Below are 13,292 nucleotides of genomic sequence, written 5' to 3' on the forward strand. Positions count from 1 at the left end.
CTGTCCATTGAGTTGTCCTCAAAACCAATCTACATCCTGCTATATCTCCCACATGGAAAGTGCCAGGAGGGAGAAGTGGGGATTATGTTTAGACTTTCTCGGAACTGCTTCAAATCAACTAGATATCTTTGTGCTGTAAATCTCCCAACAGCCAAACGCAAAAGCAGCAAACATCTCGCTGTATGTCCCACATCCAAAGTGCCAAGAGAGAGCTTGCTCTCCCTGTCTTTGAGTACTGTTTTCACTGTCCCGGTTACCTCTTTGCTAACATTCTCTTCAGAGCTGCAGTGAAACCAGGAACCACGTGGAGAAGGCACCCACACTGAAAGTGCCTGGAGGGAACATTGGGGCTTCTTCTCAGTGTCTCTGACATAGGGTTTCACTGTCCCGGGAAAGTCTCTGCTAACACCGTGCAGAGCGCTGTGCCCAATGTACAGAAACGTCTTGCGGTATCTCCTACAGGGAAAGTGCCAGGAGGGAATTGTGGAGCTTGTTCTCAGTGTCTCTGAGAATTGCTCTGATTATCTGTGTGACCTCTTTGCTAAGACTCTCCAGAGAGACGTCCTCAAAACAAACACACATCTTGACATATCTCCCACATTGATCGCAGTGTCTCCAGAAACGGCATTCAAGGAGCCAGGACCTTTTCTCCCTACACTGTCCATTGAGTTGTCCTCAAAACCAATCTACATCCTGCTATATCTCCCACATGGGAAGTGCCAGGAGGGAGAAGTGGGGATTATGTTTAGACTTTCTCGGAACTGCTTCAAATCAACTAGATATCTTTGTGCTGTAAATCTCCCAACAGCCAAACGCAAAAGCAGCAAACATCTCGCTGTATGTCCCACATCCAAAGTGCCAAGAGAGAGCTTGCTCTCCCTGTCTTTGAGTACTGTTTTCACTGTCCCGGTTACCTCTTTGCTAACGTTCTCTTCAGAGCCGCAGTGAAACCAGGAACCACGTGGAGAAGGCACCCACACTGAAAGTGCCTGGAGGGAACATTGGGGCTTCTTCTCAGTGTCTCTGACATAGGGTTTCACTGTCCCGGGAAAGTCTCTGCTAACACCGTGCAGAGCGCTGTGCCCAATGTACAGAAACGTCTTGCGGTATCTCCTACAGGGAAAGTGCCAGGAGGGAATTGTGGAGCTTGTTCTCAGTGTCTCTGAGAATTGCTCTGATTATCCCTGTGACCTCTTTGCTAAGACTCTCCAGAGAGCCGTCCTCAAAACAAACACACATCTTGACATATCTCCCACATTGATCGCAGTGTCTCCAGAAACGGCATTCAAGGAGCCAGGACCTTTTCTCCCTACACTGTCCATTGAGTTGTCCTCAAAACCAATCTACATCCTGCTATATCTCCCACATGGAAAGTGCCAGGAGGGAGAAGTGGGGATTATGTTTAGACTTTCTCGGAACTGCTTCAAATCAACTAGATATCTTTGTGCTGTAAATCTCCCAACAGCCAAACGCAAAAGCAGCAAACATCTCGCTGTATGTCCCACATCCAAAGTGCCAAGAGAGAGCTTGCTCTCCCTGTCTTTGAGTACTGTTTTCACTGTCCCGGTTACCTCTTTGCTAACATTCTCTTCAGAGCCGCAGTGAAACCAGGAACCACGTGGAGAAGGCACCCACCCTGAAAGTGCCTGGAGGGAACATTGGGGCTTCTTCTCAGTGTCTCTGACATAGGGTTTCACTGTCCCGGGAAAGTCTCTGCTAACACCGTGCAGAGCGCTGTGCCCAATGTACAGAAACGTCTTGCGGTATCTCGTACAGGGAAAGTGCCAGGAGGGAATTGTGGAGCTTGTTCTCAGTGTCTCTGAGAATTGCTCTGATTATCTGTGTGACCTCTTTGCTAAGACTCTCCAGAGAGACGTCCTCAAAACAAACACACATCTTGACATATCTCCCACATTGATCGCAGTGTCTCCAGAAACGGCATTCAAGGAGCCAGGACCTTTTCTCCCTACACTGTCCATTGAGTTGTCCTCAAAACCAATCTACATCCTGCTATATCTCCCACATGGAAAGTGCCAGGAGGGAGAAGTGGGGATTATGTTTAGACTTTCTCGGAACTGCTTCAAATCAACTAGATATCTTTGTGCTGTAAATCTCCCAACAGCCAAACGCAAAAGCAGCAAACATCTCGCTGTATGTCCCACATCCAAAGTGCCAAGAGAGAGCTTGCTCTCCCTGTCTTTGAGTACTGTTTTCACTGTCCCGGTTACCTCTTTGCTAACGTTCTCTTCAGAGCCGCAGTGAAACCAGGAACCACGTGGAGAAGGCACCCACCCTGAAAGTGCCTGGAGGGAACATTGGGGCTTCTTCTCAGTGTCTCTGACATAGGGTTTCACTGTCCCGGGAAAGTCTCTGCTAACACCGTGCAGAGCGCTGTGCCCAATGTACAGAAACGTCTTGCGGTATCTCCTACAGGGAAAGTGCCAGGAGGGAATTGTGGAGCTTGTTCTCAGTGTCTCTGAGAATTGCTCTGATTATCCCTGTGACCTCTTTGCTAAGACTCTCCAGAGAGCCGTCCTCAAAACAAACACACATCTTGACATATCTCCCACATTGATCGCAGTGTCTCCAGAAACGGCATTCAAGGAGCCAGGAGGTTTTCTCCCTACACTGTCCATTGAGTTGTCCTCAAAACCAATCTACATCCTGCTATATCTCCCACATGGAAAGTGCCAGGAGGGAGAAGTGGGGATTATGTTTAGACTTTCTCGGAACTGCTTCAAATCAACTAGATATCTTTGTGCTGTAAATCTCCCAACAGCCAAACGCAAAAGCAGCAAACATCTCGCTGTATGTCCCACATCCAAAGTGCCAAGAGAGAGCTTGCTCTCCCTGTCTTTGAGTACTGTTTTCACTGTCCCGGTTACCTCTTTGCTAACATTCTCTTCAGAGCTGCAGTGAAACCAGGAACCACGTGGAGAAGGCACCCACACTGAAAGTGCCTGGAGGGAACATTGGGGCTTCTTCTCAGTGTCTCTGACATAGGGTTTCACTGTCCCGGGAAAGTCTCTGCTAACACCGTGCAGAGCGCTGTGCCCAATGTACAGAAACGTCTTGCGGTATCTCGTACAGGGAAAGTGCCAGGAGGGAATTGTGGAGCTTGTTCTCAGTGTCTCTGAGAATTGCTCTGATTATCCCTGTGACCTCTTTGCTAAGACTCTCCAGAGAGACGTCCTCAAAACAAACACACATCTTGACATATCTCCCACATTGATCGCAGTGTCTCCAGAAACGGCATTCAAGGAGCCAGGAGCTTTTCTCCCTACACTGTCCATTGAGTTGTCCTCAAAACCAATATACATCCTGCTATATCTCCCACATGGAAAGTGCCAGGAGGGAGAAGTGGGGATTATGTTTAGACTTTCTCGGAACTGCTTCAAATGAACTAGATATCTTTGTGCTGTAAATCTCCCAACAGCCAAACGCAAAAGCAGCAAACATCTCGCTGTATGTCCCACATCCAAAGTGCCAAGAGAGAGCTTGCTCTCCCTGTCTTTGAGTACTGTTTTCACTGTCCCGGTTACCTCTTTGCTAACGTTCTCTTCAGAGCCGCAGTGAAACCAGGAACCACGTGGAGAAGGCACCCACACTGAAAGTGCCTGGAGGGAACATTGGGGCTTCTTCTCAGTGTCTCTGACATAGGGTTTCACTGTCCCGGGAAAGTCTCTGCTAACACCGTGCAGAGCGCTGTGCCCAATGTACAGAAATGTCTTGCGGTATCTCGTACAGGGAAAGTGCCAGGAGGGAATTGTGGAGCTTGTTCTCAGTGTCTCTGAGAATTGCTCTGATTATCTGTGTGACCTCTTTGCTAAGACTCTCCAGAGAGACGTCCTCAAAACAAACACACATCTTGACATATCTCCCACATTGATCGCAGTGTCTCCAGAATCGGCATTCAAGGAGCCAGGACCTTTTCTCCCTACACTGTCCATTGAGTTGTCCTCAAAACCAATCTACATCCTGCTATATCTCCCACATGGAAAGTGCCAGGAGGGAGAAGTGGGGATTATGTTTAGACTTTCTCGGAACTGCTTCAAATCAACTAGATATCTTTGTGCTGTAAATCTCCCAACAGCCAAACGCAAAAGCAGCAAACATCTCGCTGTATGTCCCACATCCAAAGTGCCAAGAGAGAGCTTGCTCTCCCTGTCTTTGAGTACTGTTTTCACTGTCCCGGTTACCTCTTTGCTAACATTCTCTTCAGAGCTGCAGTGAAACCAGGAACCACGTGGAGAAGGCACCCACCCTGAAAGTGCCTGGAGGGAACATTGGGGCTTCTTCTCAGTGTCTCTGACATAGGGTTTCACTGTCCCGGGAAAGTCTCTGCTAACACCGTGCAGAGCGCTGTGCCCAATGTACAGAAACGTCTTGCGGTATCTCGTACAGGGAAAGTGCCAGGAGGGAATTGTGGAGCTTGTTCTCAGTGTCTCTGAGAATTGCTCTGATTATCTGTGTGACCTCTTTGCTAAGACTCTCCAGAGAGACGTCCTCAAAACAAACACACATCTTGACATATCTCCCACATTGATCGCAGTGTCTCCAGAAACGGCATTCAAGGAGCCAGGACCTTTTCTCCCTACACTGTCCATTGAGTTGTCCTCAAAACCAATCTACATCCTGCTATATCTCCCACATGGAAAGTGCCAGGAGGGAGAAGTGGGGATTATGTTTAGACTTTCTCGGAACTGCTTCAAATCAACTAGATATCTTTGTGCTGTAAATCTCCCAACAGCCAAACGCAAAAGCAGCAAACATCTCGCTGTATGTCCCACATCCAAAGTGCCAAGAGAGAGCTTGCTCTCCCTGTCTTTGAGTACTGTTTTCACTGTCCCGGTTACCTCTTTGCTAACGTTCTCTTCAGAGCCGCAGTGAAACCAGGAACCACGTGGAGAAGGCACCCACACTGAAAGTGCCTGGAGGGAACATTGGGGCTTCTTCTCAGTGTCTCTGACATAGGGTTTCACTGTCCCGGGAAAGTCTCTGCTAACACCGTGCAGAGCGCTGTGCCCAATGTACAGAAACGTCTTGCGGTATCTCCTACAGGGAAAGTGCCAGGAGGGAATTGTGGAGCTTGTTCTCAGTGTCTCTGAGAATTGCTCTGATTATCCCTGTGACCTCTTTGCTAAGACTCTCCAGAGAGCCGTCCTCAAAACAAACACACATCTTGACATATCTCCCACATTGATCGCAGTGTCTCCAGAAACGGCATTCAAGGAGCCAGGACCTTTTCTCCCTACACTGTCCATTGAGTTGTCCTCAAAACCAATCTACATCCTGCTATATCTCCCACATGGAAAGTGCCAGGAGGGAGAAGTGGGGATTATGTTTAGACTTTCTCGGAACTGCTTCAAATCAACTAGATATCTTTGTGCTGTAAATCTCCCAACAGCCAAACGCAAAAGCAGCAAACATCTCGCTGTATGTCCCACATCCAAAGTGCCAAGAGAGAGCTTGCTCTCCCTGTCTTTGAGTACTGTTTTCACTGTCCCGGTTACCTCTTTGCTAACATTCTCTTCAGAGCCGCAGTGAAACCAGGAACCACGTGGAGAAGGCACCCACCCTGAAAGTGCCTGGAGGGAACATTGGGGCTTCTTCTCAGTGTCTCTGACATAGGGTTTCACTGTCCCGGGAAAGTCTCTGCTAACACCGTGCAGAGCGCTGTGCCCAATGTACAGAAACGTCTTGCGGTATCTCGTACAGGGAAAGTGCCAGGAGGGAATTGTGGAGCTTGTTCTCAGTGTCTCTGAGAATTGCTCTGATTATCTGTGTGACCTCTTTGCTAAGACTCTCCAGAGAGACGTCCTCAAAACAAACACACATCTTGACATATCTCCCACATTGATCGCAGTGTCTCCAGAAACGGCATTCAAGGAGCCAGGACCTTTTCTCCCTACACTGTCCATTGAGTTGTCCTCAAAACCAATCTACATCCTGCTATATCTCCCACATGGAAAGTGCCAGGAGGGAGAAGTGGGGATTATGTTTAGACTTTCTCGGAACTGCTTCAAATCAACTAGATATCTTTGTGCTGTAAATCTCCCAACAGCCAAACGCAAAAGCAGCAAACATCTCGCTGTATGTCCCACATCCAAAGTGCCAAGAGAGAGCTTGCTCTCCCTGTCTTTGAGTACTGTTTTCACTGTCCCGGTTACCTCTTTGCTAACGTTCTCTTCAGAGCCGCAGTGAAACCAGGAACCACGTGGAGAAGGCACCCACCCTGAAAGTGCCTGGAGGGAACATTGGGGCTTCTTCTCAGTGTCTCTGACATAGGGTTTCACTGTCCCGGGAAAGTCTCTGCTAACACCGTGCAGAGCGCTGTGCCCAATGTACAGAAACGTCTTGCGGTATCTCCTACAGGGAAAGTGCCAGGAGGGAATTGTGGAGCTTGTTCTCAGTGTCTCTGAGAATTGCTCTGATTATCCCTGTGACCTCTTTGCTAAGACTCTCCAGAGAGCCGTCCTCAAAACAAACACACATCTTGACATATCTCCCACATTGATCGCAGTGTCTCCAGAAACGGCATTCAAGGAGCCAGGAGGTTTTCTCCCTACACTGTCCATTGAGTTGTCCTCAAAACCAATCTACATCCTGCTATATCTCCCACATGGAAAGTGCCAGGAGGGAGAAGTGGGGATTATGTTTAGACTTTCTCGGAACTGCTTCAAATCAACTAGATATCTTTGTGCTGTAAATCTCCCAACAGCCAAACGCAAAAGCAGCAAACATCTCGCTGTATGTCCCACATCCAAAGTGCCAAGAGAGAGCTTGCTCTCCCTGTCTTTGAGTACTGTTTTCACTGTCCCGGTTACCTCTTTGCTAACATTCTCTTCAGAGCTGCAGTGAAACCAGGAACCACGTGGAGAAGGCACCCACACTGAAAGTGCCTGGAGGGAACATTGGGGCTTCTTCTCAGTGTCTCTGACATAGGGTTTCACTGTCCCGGGAAAGTCTCTGCTAACACCGTGCAGAGCGCTGTGCCCAATGTACAGAAACGTCTTGCGGTATCTCGTACAGGGAAAGTGCCAGGAGGGAATTGTGGAGCTTGTTCTCAGTGTCTCTGAGAATTGCTCTGATTATCCCTGTGACCTCTTTGCTAAGACTCTCCAGAGAGACGTCCTCAAAACAAACACACATCTTGACATATCTCCCACATTGATCGCAGTGTCTCCAGAAACGGCATTCAAGGAGCCAGGAGCTTTTCTCCCTACACTGTCCATTGAGTTGTCCTCAAAACCAATATACATCCTGCTATATCTCCCACATGGAAAGTGCCAGGAGGGAGAAGTGGGGATTATGTTTAGACTTTCTCGGAACTGCTTCAAATGAACTAGATATCTTTGTGCTGTAAATCTCCCAACAGCCAAACGCAAAAGCAGCAAACATCTCGCTGTATGTCCCACATCCAAAGTGCCAAGAGAGAGCTTGCTCTCCCTGTCTTTGAGTACTGTTTTCACTGTCCCGGTTACCTCTTTGCTAACGTTCTCTTCAGAGCCGCAGTGAAACCAGGAACCACGTGGAGAAGGCACCCACACTGAAAGTGCCTGGAGGGAACATTGGGGCTTCTTCTCAGTGTCTCTGACATAGGGTTTCACTGTCCCGGGAAAGTCTCTGCTAACACCGTGCAGAGCGCTGTGCCCAATGTACAGAAATGTCTTGCGGTATCTCCTACAGGGAAAGTGCCAGGAGGGAATTGTGGAGCTTGTTCTCAGTGTCTCTGAGAATTGCTCTGATTATCTGTGTGACCTCTTTGCTAAGACTCTCCAGAGAGACGTCCTCAAAACAAACACACATCTTGACATATCTCCCACATTGATCGCAGTGTCTCCAGAATCGGCATTCAAGGAGCCAGGACCTTTTCTCCCTACACTGTCCATTGAGTTGTCCTCAAAACCAATCTACATCCTGCTATATCTCCCACATGGAAAGTGCCAGGAGGGAGAAGTGGGGATTATGTTTAGACTTTCTCGGAACTGCTTCAAATCAACTAGATATCTTTGTGCTGTAAATCTCCCAACAGCCAAACGCAAAAGCAGCAAACATCTCGCTGTATGTCCCACATCCAAAGTGCCAAGAGAGAGCTTGCTCTCCCTGTCTTTGAGTACTGTTTTCACTGTCCCGGTTACCTCTTTGCTAACATTCTCTTCAGAGCTGCAGTGAAACCAGGAACCACGTGGAGAAGGCACCCACCCTGAAAGTGCCTGGAGGGAACATTGGGGCTTCTTCTCAGTGTCTCTGACATAGGGTTTCACTGTCCCGGGAAAGTCTCTGCTAACACCGTGCAGAGCGCTGTGCCCAATGTACAGAAACGTCTTGCGGTATCTCGTACAGGGAAAGTGCCAGGAGGGAATTGTGGAGCTTGTTCTCAGTGTCTCTGAGAATTGCTCTGATTATCTGTGTGACCTCTTTGCTAAGACTCTCCAGAGAGACGTCCTCAAAACAAACACACATCTTGACATATCTCCCACATTGATCGCAGTGTCTCCAGAAACGGCATTCAAGGAGCCAGGACCTTTTCTCCCTACACTGTCCATTGAGTTGTCCTCAAAACCAATCTACATCCTGCTATATCTCCCACATGGAAAGTGCCAGGAGGGAGAAGTGGGGATTATGTTTAGACTTTCTCGGAACTGCTTCAAATCAACTAGATATCTTTGTGCTGTAAATCTCCCAACAGCCAAACGCAAAAGCAGCAAACATCTCGCTGTATGTCCCACATCCAAAGTGCCAAGAGAGAGCTTGCTCTCCCTGTCTTTGAGTACTGTTTTCACTGTCCCGGTTACCTCTTTGCTAACGTTCTCTTCAGAGCCGCAGTGAAACCAGGAACCACGTGGAGAAGGCACCCACACTGAAAGTGCCTGGAGGGAACATTGGGGCTTCTTCTCAGTGTCTCTGACATAGGGTTTCACTGTCCCGGGAAAGTCTCTGCTAACACCGTGCAGAGCGCTGTGCCCAATGTACAGAAACGTCTTGCGGTATCTCCTACAGGGAAAGTGCCAGGAGGGAATTGTGGAGCTTGTTCTCAGTGTCTCTGAGAATTGCTCTGATTATCCCTGTGACCTCTTTGCTAAGACTCTCCAGAGAGCCGTCCTCAAAACAAACACACATCTTGACATATCTCCCACATTGATCGCAGTGTCTCCAGAAACGGCATTCAAGGAGCCAGGACCTTTTCTCCCTACACTGTCCATTGAGTTGTCCTCAAAACCAATCTACATCCTGCTATATCTCCCACATGGAAAGTGCCAGGAGGGAGAAGTGGGGATTATGTTTAGACTTTCTCGGAACTGCTTCAAATCAACTAGATATCTTTGTGCTGTAAATCTCCCAACAGCCAAACGCAAAAGCAGCAAACATCTCGCTGTATGTCCCACATCCAAAGTGCCAAGAGAGAGCTTGCTCTCCCTGTCTTTGAGTACTGTTTTCACTGTCCCGGTTACCTCTTTGCTAACGTTCTCTTCAGAGCCGCAGTGAAACCAGGAACCACGTGGAGATGGCACCCACACTGAAAGTGCCTGGAGGGAACATTGGGGCTTCTTCTCAGTGTCTCTGATGTCGGGTTTCACTGTCCCGGGAAAGTCTCTGCTAACACCGTGCAGAGCGCTGTGCCCAATGTACAGAAACGTCTTGCGGTATCTCCTACAGGGAAAGTGCCAGGAGGGAATTGTGGAGCTTGTTCTCAGTGTCTCTGAGAATTGCTCTGATTATCTGTGTGACCTCTTTGCTAAGACTCTCCAGAGAGACGTCCTCAAAACAAACACACATCTTGACATATCTCCCACATTGATCGCAGTGTCTCCAGAAACGGCATTCAAGGAGCCAGGACCTTTTCTCCCTACACTGTCCATTGAGTTGTCCTCAAAACCAATCTACATCCTGCTATATCTCCCACATGGAAAGTGCCAGGAGGGAGAAGTGGGGATTATGTTTAGACTTTCTCGGAACTGCTTCAAATCAACTAGATATCTTTGTGCTGTAAATCTCCCAACAGCCAAACGCAAAAGCAGCAAACATCTCGCTGTATGTCCCACATGCAAAGTGCCAAGAGAGAGCTTGCTCTCCCTGTCTTTGAGTACTGTTTTCACTGTCCCGGTTACCTCTTTGCTAACGTTCTCTTCAGAGCCGCAGTGAAACCAGGAACCACGTGGAGAAGGCACCCACACTGAAAGTGCCTGGAGGGAACATTGGGGCTTCTTCTCAGTGTCTCTGACATAGGGTTTCACTGTCCCGGGAAAGTCTCTGCTAACACCGTGCAGAGCGCTGTGCCCAATGTACAGAAACGTCTTGCGGTATCTCCTACAGGGAAAGTGCCAGGAGGGAATTGTGGAGCTTGTTCTCAGTGTCTCTGAGAATTGCTCTGATTATCTGTGTGACCTCTTTGCTAAGACTCTCCAGAGAGCCGTCCTCAAAACAAACACACATCTTGACATATCTCCCACATTGATCGCAGTGTCTCCAGAAACGGCATTCAAGGAGCCAGGACCTTTTCTCCCTACACTGTCCATTGAGTTGTCCTCAAAACCAATCTACATCCTGCTATATCTCCCACATGGAAAGTGCCAGGAGGGAGAAGTGGGGATTATGTTTAGACTTTCTCGGAACTGCTTCAAATCAACTAGATATCTTTGTGCTGTAAATCTCCCAACAGCCAAACGCAAAAGCAGCAAACATCTCGCTGTATGTCCCACATCCAAAGTGCCAAGAGAGAGCTTGCTCTCCCTGTCTTTGAGTACTGTTTTCACTGTCCCGGTTACCTCTTTGCTAACGTTCTCTTCAGAGCCGCAGTGAAACCAGGAACCACGTGGAGATGGCACCCACACTGAAAGTGCCTGGAGGGAACATTGGGGCTTCTTCTCAGTGTCTCTGATGTCGGGTTTCACTGTCCCGGGAAAGTCTCTGCTAACACCGTGCAGAGCGCTGTGCCCAATGTACAGAAACGTCTTGCGGTATCTCCTACAGGGAAAGTGCCAGGAGGGAATTGTGGAGCTTGTTCTCAGTGTCTCTGAGAATTGCTCTGATTATCTGTGTGACCTCTTTGCTAAGACTCTCCAGAGAGACGTCCTCAAAACAAACACACATCTTGACATATCTCCCACATTGATCGCAGTGTCTCCAGAAACGGCATTCAAGGAGCCAGGACCTTTTCTCCCTACACTGTCCATTGAGTTGTCCTCAAAACCAATCTACATCCTGCTATATCTCCCACATGGAAAGTGCCAGGAGGGAGAAGTGGGGATTATGTTTAGACTTTCTCGGAACTGCTTCAAATCAACTAGATATCTTTGTGCTGTAAATCTCCCAACAGCCAAACGCAAAAGCAGCAAACATCTCGCTGTATGTCCCACATCCAAAGTGCCAAGAGAGAGCTTGCTCTCCCTGTCTTTGAGTACTGTTTTCACTGTCCCGGTTACCTCTTTGCTAACGTTCTCTTCAGAGCCGCAGTGAAACCAGGAACCACGTGGAGAAGGCACCCACACTGAAAGTGCCTGGAGGGAACATTGGGGCTTCTTCTCAGTGTCTCTGACATAGGGTTTCACTGTCCCGGGAAAGTCTCTGCTAACACCGTGCAGAGCGCTGTGCCCAATGTACAGAAACGTCTTGCGGTATCTCCTACAGGGAAAGTGCCAGGAGGGAATTGTGGAGCTTGTTCTCAGTGTCTCTGAGAATTGCTCTGATTATCTGTGTGACCTCTTTGCTAAGACTCTCCAGAGAGACGTCCTCAAAACAAACACACATCTTGACATATCTCCCACATTGATCGCAGTGTCTCCAGAAACGGCATTCAAGGAGCCAGGACCTTTTCTCCCTACACTGTCCATTGAGTTGTCCTCAAAACCAATCTACATCCTGCTATATCTCCCACATGGAAAGTGCCAGGAGGGAGAAGTGGGGATTATGTTTAGACTTTCTCGGAACTGCTTCAAATCAACTAGATATCTTTGTGCTGTAAATCTCCCAACAGCCAAACGCAAAAGCAGCAAACATCTCGCTGTATGTCCCACATCCAAAGTGCCAAGAGAGAGCTTGCTCTCCCTGTCTTTGAGTACTGTTTTCACTGTCCCGGTTACCTCTTTGCTAACGTTCTCTTCAGAGCCGCAGTGAAACCAGGAACCAGGTGGAGAAGGCACCCACACTGAAAGTGCCTGGAGGGAACATTGGGGCTTCTTCTCAGTGTCTCTGACATAGGGTTTCACTGTCCCGGGAAAGTCTCTGCTAACACCGTGCAGAGCGCTGTGCCCAATGTACAGAAACGTCTTGCGGTATCTCCTACAGGGAAAGTGCCAGGAGGGAATTGTGGAGCTTGTTCTCAGTGTCTCTGAGAATTGCTCTGATTATCTGTGTGACCTCTTTGCTAAGACTCTCCAGAGAGCCGTCCTCAAAACAAACACACATCTTGACATATCTCCCACATTGATCGCAGTGTCTCCAGAAACGGCATTCAAGGAGCCAGGAGGTTTTCTCCCTACACTGTCCATTGAGTTGTCCTCAAAACCAATCTACATCCTGCTATATCTCCCACATGGAAAGTGCCAGGAGGGAGAAGTGGGGATTATGTTTAGACTTTCTCGGAACTGCTTCAAATCAACTAGATATCTTTGTGCTGTAAATCTCCCAACAGCCAAACGCAAAAGCAGCAAACATCTCGCTGTATGTCCCACATCCAAAGTGCCAAGAGAGAGCTTGCTCTCCCTGTCTTTGAGTACTGTTTTCACTGTCCCGGTTACATCTTTGCTAACATTCTCTTCAGAGCCGCAGTGAAACCAGGAACCACGTGGAGAAGGCACCCACACTGAAAGTGCCTGGAGGGAACATTGGGGCTTCTTCTCAGTGTCTCTGACATAGGGTTTCACTGTCCCGGGAAAGTCTCTGCTAACACCGTGCAGAGCGCTGTGCCCAATGTACAGAAACGTCTTGCGGTATCTCCTACAGGGAAAGTGCCAGGAGGGAATTGTGGAGCTTGTTCTCAGTGTCTCTGAGAATTGCTCTGATTATCCCTGTGACCTCTTTGCTAAGACTCTCCAGAGAGACGTCCTCAAAACAAACACACATCTTGACATATCTCCCACATTGATCGCAGTGTCTCCAGAATCGGCATTCAAGGAGCCAGGATCTTTTCTCCCTACACTGTCCATTGAGTTGTCCTCAAAACCAATATACATCCTGCTATATCTCCCACATGGAAAGTGCCAGGAGGGAGAAGTGGGGATTATGTTTAGACTTTCTCGGAACTGCTTCAAATCAACTAGATATCTTTGTGCTGTAAATCTCCCAACAGC

The sequence above is a fragment of the Larus michahellis genome, unplaced genomic scaffold (assembly GCF_964199755.1).
Source record: "Larus michahellis unplaced genomic scaffold, bLarMic1.1 SCAFFOLD_81, whole genome shotgun sequence".
NCBI classification, from domain to species: Eukaryota; Metazoa; Chordata; class Aves; order Charadriiformes; family Laridae; genus Larus; species Larus michahellis.